Raw genomic sequence first — 5,551 nt, 5'->3', positions numbered from 1 at the left:
CTTCTGTTTATAAAGCGGCGTCCGGTTTACCCCTTGATTCAGCTTCTCAAAGCTTTATGTTACATCACTCGGGGGCTTGGTCGTATCCGAACCATAGCTACACCTCTTGATCAGCGCAATGCCACAGCATCACTTGGGGGCTTGGTCGTATCCGAACCATAGCTACACCTCTTGATCGGCGCAATGCCACAACATCACTTGGGGGCTTGGTCGTATCCGAACCACAGTCACACCTCTTGATCGGCTCAAAGCCACATCAATCCGGGGCCAAAGAGAGTGTTGTAAAACAACAGCTCAAACATAGGCACCCACTGAGCACAACTCACAATGTTGCTTGGGGATTCTTTGCTGTCGAAATGAACTAAGAATCTGCACTTGTAACAAGCTATCAAGCCATGGCTTGGAAGCCTGGTGTATACACCTAAAACCCCGGGTTAACCTACCTATTTAAGTAAGTCACTCCGCCCAGGTAAACCTGGTATGACCCTTTGAACTTTGACAAGTTACTCTAAAATAAAGACCTTGAACTTGTCAAGTTAAAACGATGATTGGTTAAGGATTGAGGACCATCTTAAAAGGCTTTGCAAAAATGGTTTAACTCAGTGGCCTGGCAGCCCATGAAAAGCCTCGAATTTGGGGCCTGGCAGCCCGTGAAAAGCCTCGACTACAACGGTTTTATTTGCCTTTTGCTAAGTTTTTCTTTCTTTTGATAATATTTGCGATGTTTTCAAACCGGTGTTTATCAACCCGGTTAGGATGTCAACTACAAGTTGTCAGTACATGATCAAGTTATAATCCGGAGACTATCAGCCCGATCTGGTTTTGACTCAAAGTCACCGGTATAGAATAAACCGGTGTTTATCATAACCCGGAACGGTTTTATTGTCAACCAATATCATATAACAGGAGTTACTTATACTCCAAATTAGGGTTATGACCCTCACTACAAAGTTGGTCAGCCAACATTGTGCCTAAAGGTCACAGGTATCATATATTTCCATATTTGGTTATCTTTACAACCTTGGTTATAAACCTTGGTCATATATATGTATTTGGGTATCATGACCCGCCCGGTGGTAAACCGCCAGGGCGCTTTAAGCTTCTTAACTGCAGGAACAACTTGAATAAATGGTTATGGATTATGAATATCATATCTTAAGCATGTCGGATTAAGCAAGCATCAGTCACAGATAAATATGCACGAAGGCATACCGGACCAAGTATTTTAACTAGCATATTACAAGGCGTTTCAGTGCCCAAAAGGATAATTGTTTTCTCAAATACATGTTGCAGCATGTAGAAGACTAAACTGGCCTCCGGTTCATGGTTGGTCACCAGCTTGGCCTGACGGCTGCGGATCATCTCGCACCGGTTCAACTCCCTCCTCTCTACCCAGTGGCTGGAAATCAACAGTTGCCTAGTCGATCCCAGTTAGGGCTTGGAATACAGCTTCATCGCTTATCAGCATGGACGGTTCAATGTCAGGAGCATAAGTGTGCTGACGGATTGTTGGGATAAGATTTTGCGCTTCTGGAATTGGTGCCGCAACCCGTCTGTTCTTATCATCATAACTTGCCTGATAGTATGAGAGATCAGCTTCTTCAGCCAATTGACAAGCCAGTGGATGTACTTCCCGGTTTATGGCGCGGAGATCCTCCTAGCCAAATTCTGATCCGTCTTCTTTTAAGCTTGGGAAGCCTTTAGCCACGTCCACCGGATCAAGATCAGGCACCCACGCCTTTGCCCGGGTTAGAGCGGTCAGAGCTCCGGCCCTTGCTGCAGCTTTCTTTAGTTCTTCAACCCGGGCAGGCAGCATGGATAGCCTTTCTAAGGTGTCCTTGATCAATGTTGGAGGAGGTTTATTGTGTGAAGCGGTGGAGATGATCCGCTGCGCACCGGTATATAGCTGCTCTATCAGAGTATAGGCCGCTTTCAATTTCTTCTGTACGTCAGAGCCCAGATGGCTAATACGAGTTCCTGCATCACTATAAACGTCAGTAAACCAGCAACACATGGGAAGATATGTTGAAAGTATAAAGCAAGGATGCTTACCAAACACAGCAGCGGTCATAGCATGTACTTGCCGCTTTACACCAGTCAGCTCGTCTACCACCGGTTTGAGAGCTGCTTCTGCGTCTTCAGCTCTTTTCCGCAAAGCGGATTTCTCTGTGTTCCAATCCGCCCGCTCCTTGGTGAAGCTCTCCTTTAGCTTTTCCATAACGGCTAAGGCGCTCGTCAGCTCATCTTTTGCCTTGGAAGTTTCGGCCTGTTGGGACTTGACAATTTCTTGCAGATCGGCGGTTTGAGATTCCTTTTTGCTCAGCTCAGCCTGTAAGAAAGCAACATATTATGAGTTGATAGTGCATATTTAAAGTACCAAGCACATAACAAGTTCTGCCCTTGATACTTGGGGGCTAATGCATATTTGCTCCCTATCATAAAGTTCTACAAGTCCCAAGCACAATACAAGTATTACTCTTAGCACTTGGGGGCTAATGTGTGTTTGCTCACAACTACTGATATGGTAATTCTTATACAGTCCCGGTTCATCTTTATAAAAGTTAAACCGTCACTTGGGGGCTACACCAGTGAAAAAAGATGCAATGTTGCAAATATAAAGATTGTTACTAAGTCCCGTTTTAGATTGGTATCATAAACTGCCACTTGGGGGCTACTGGAGTTGATAAGCTGCAAGTAAATATAAGGGAGAAACACTTATGAAGTTACCTCATATCGCTCCTTCATCATATTTACCAAACCGGCTTCATAGTCACGGCTGGTGTACAGACGGTTCAGGAAGCCAGAGTGAAGGTCTTGAGCATTCAGATGGGCATAATTTGACAAATCGGCGTTCCATTTGCCTTTGCCAATTGCAGAGAGCTCATCTTTGGCAGTATGCTTTGACAAAGTGACAGGATTGCCCGGAGCGGTATGGCCAGTGCCAGTAATCATAATGTCATCATCTTTGTCATCAGCAGCCGTTACTAGGGTTGGCGGTTTGTCAGTATTTTTAACTGGACTTGCCATTTTATTGTTAGTTAGGACAGGGCAGGTTGGCTGGTCAGCATGGCTTGTGGTGTCAACTTCTGCCTGCTCAGCAAGGAAGTCATGATCTTGAGGTGGTGGGTCATTCAGTATGGCATCAATGTTGGTGTCTTCAGGATCTGGAGTTTTCTCCGGTTCAACAGCCACGCCTTCATCAGCCGGTTTATTCAACCGAGCTTTCTTGCTGGGTCTGGGCTTGGCGCTGAGAAAAATAAACATGAGGATGAGTGCAGTATATCAAAATAGCAACATCAAGGATAACAACAAGTGTATAGCTCACCCAAGAACCGTTTTGAGGGGTGGAAGTTTTGTGGCCGACGACTCGCCAGAAGATGAGTGAGAAGTACCCTGATAATTTGAATCAGACGGGTTAAGAGGCTGGCGGAAACAACCTGCTTTGGGGCATGAAGTATCAATGGGATAAGAGACCTCTGATCGGCGTTTCCGAACCGGACTGTTCGGTAAACCGGCGGCGGTAACTACCTGGCCGCTGTGCCGTGTTGTACGGCGAGCCTCGTGCTGCTACGTCTTCAAAAGAAAGTTTGGGTCCAAGTAAGCAAGGGGGTGAGAAAATTTTACTTTCCGGTTTGCTTGACGGATTTTTGATGTTGGCAGAGGATCTGAATCGGAGGAAAGAATGGTTACCTCTACGTCATCAACATGACTGCCTTCAACGTCGTCCTGATAATAATCATTGTCAATGAGATGTACGAAAAATGAACCAAGAGAGTCAAGTTCTACCTCTGATTCCGGATTACCCACATCGTCATCAGCTGGTAGCTCGGAGGATGCAGTGGTCCTTTTCTTGGCAGGTTTTTTGATAACCTTGGTCTTTGGATGAACTGGCTTGACCAGTTTATCTTGCGGCTTGACCGGTTTGTCTTGTGGTGGTTTCTTATTCCAGAATGGATCATCACCCTGTCAGAAAATAATCACACTTTCAGAGAATATTTGGACAAAATCAACTTCAGATAAAAAGATTATATGATTCTTACAGCTGGCGGTTTGTTGAAAGCGCAGAAAGGGAGTAGTCCGGTTTGGGCACAGACAGCCTCCGGTTCGTTCAACATTTTATTTACAGCCTCAGTGACTTCTGCATCTGTAAGCTGAATGTCAATGTGCCGCTGAGCATCCTTCAAACTCCCCGTATACTCACACATCAAACCGGAGCGCCGGCTTAAGCGCAGAATACTCCAGCTTATCCAGCAACGAGCAAGATCAACTCCTGTCAAACCGTTTGCCATGAAGGCTCTAAGCTTTGATAATTGGGGAGCATATTTGGCCCTTTCTTTTGCTGTCAACCTCTGAGGAAAAGGATGTGTGTTGCTAAGGCGTTCAGGGCGGTAACCCGGCAGGGGGTTTTCATCAGGTGGAGATGTATCCATGCAATAAAACCAAGTCTGGTTCCACTCTTTGGGGTGACTGTGGGGTTTGGGATGAGGGAAGGTGACTTCTTTCCTTTTCTGAACCGCCATTCCGCCCAATTCCGTATTGGGTCCATCCGAGAACTCTGTGAGACGGTTTAAGTGAAAGAAATCCCTAAACAGTTCGACTGTAGGTTCCTCTTGCAGATAAACCTCGCAGAAGACTTGGAAGTGGCAGATGTTGGTCACAGAATTGGGACCGATGTCTTGAGGGCGCAGCTGAAAATTGGCTAGTACATCTCGGAAAAATTTCGAACCGGGAGGGCTAAAACCTCGACTCAGATGGTCAGCAAACACGACTACCTCTCCGTCCTTGGGTGTAGGAGGATTTTCCGGGCTAGGGACCCTCCAGTGGATGACATCTTTCTTGGCTAAAGCGCCCGTTTTAACAAGATTGTTTAACTGTTCTTCGATTACTTGAGAAGGAGCTCAATTGCATTCATAGATTTGCTTGGCCATGGCAATGAAAGATCTGAAACATGATTATTGCCGGTTTAAGATTTACAATGGACAACTATACAGCGGTATAAGGATGTAAGCATATTGTTAAACCGGAATTGCTTATTCGTAAACCGGAGTCTGACAATGGAAACAGTACAATGATGAATGCATTGGCGGTTCAACAGGGGACTAATGGTATCTACTCGGTCATCATTTTGTATATGAAGTTAAACCGCCCAATCTGGTATTGAAAGTGTATAAGTGAAGGAAGAAACAAGTTTCACATCTTGCCATGGTAATTTCAGATCTATCGCGCGTTGGAAAAACAAAATATATTCTGACCTAATTTCCAGCGTGTTAAAGGTTCACCAAGTTGAGATGAGTTTTATACAAGGCAGATGTTCTAACAAGGAAGCAGGAGTTTAAAAGTACAAAGGCTTTGGAAAAAGCAGATCTAAACTAGCCATTGGTACTGCTAAAGAGAAACAAACAGATTCAAGAACTTCGAAGAACTACGAAGAACGACGAACCCTAGTGGTCGATCTGGAGTAAGAAAGGAGGAACGTACTGGTGCTGAGGAAGCAGCGGAGGATTGCCGCGTTTTTCTTGTCCGATCAGGTTGATGCAGCGGCCGTTGCGGA

This window comes from Triticum aestivum, chromosome 4D, assembly GCF_018294505.1.
Source record: "Triticum aestivum cultivar Chinese Spring chromosome 4D, IWGSC CS RefSeq v2.1, whole genome shotgun sequence".
NCBI lineage: Eukaryota > Viridiplantae > Streptophyta > Magnoliopsida > Poales > Poaceae > Triticum > Triticum aestivum.
The sequence above is the reverse complement of the archived record's forward strand: the minus strand, read 5'-3'. Positions refer to the sequence as shown.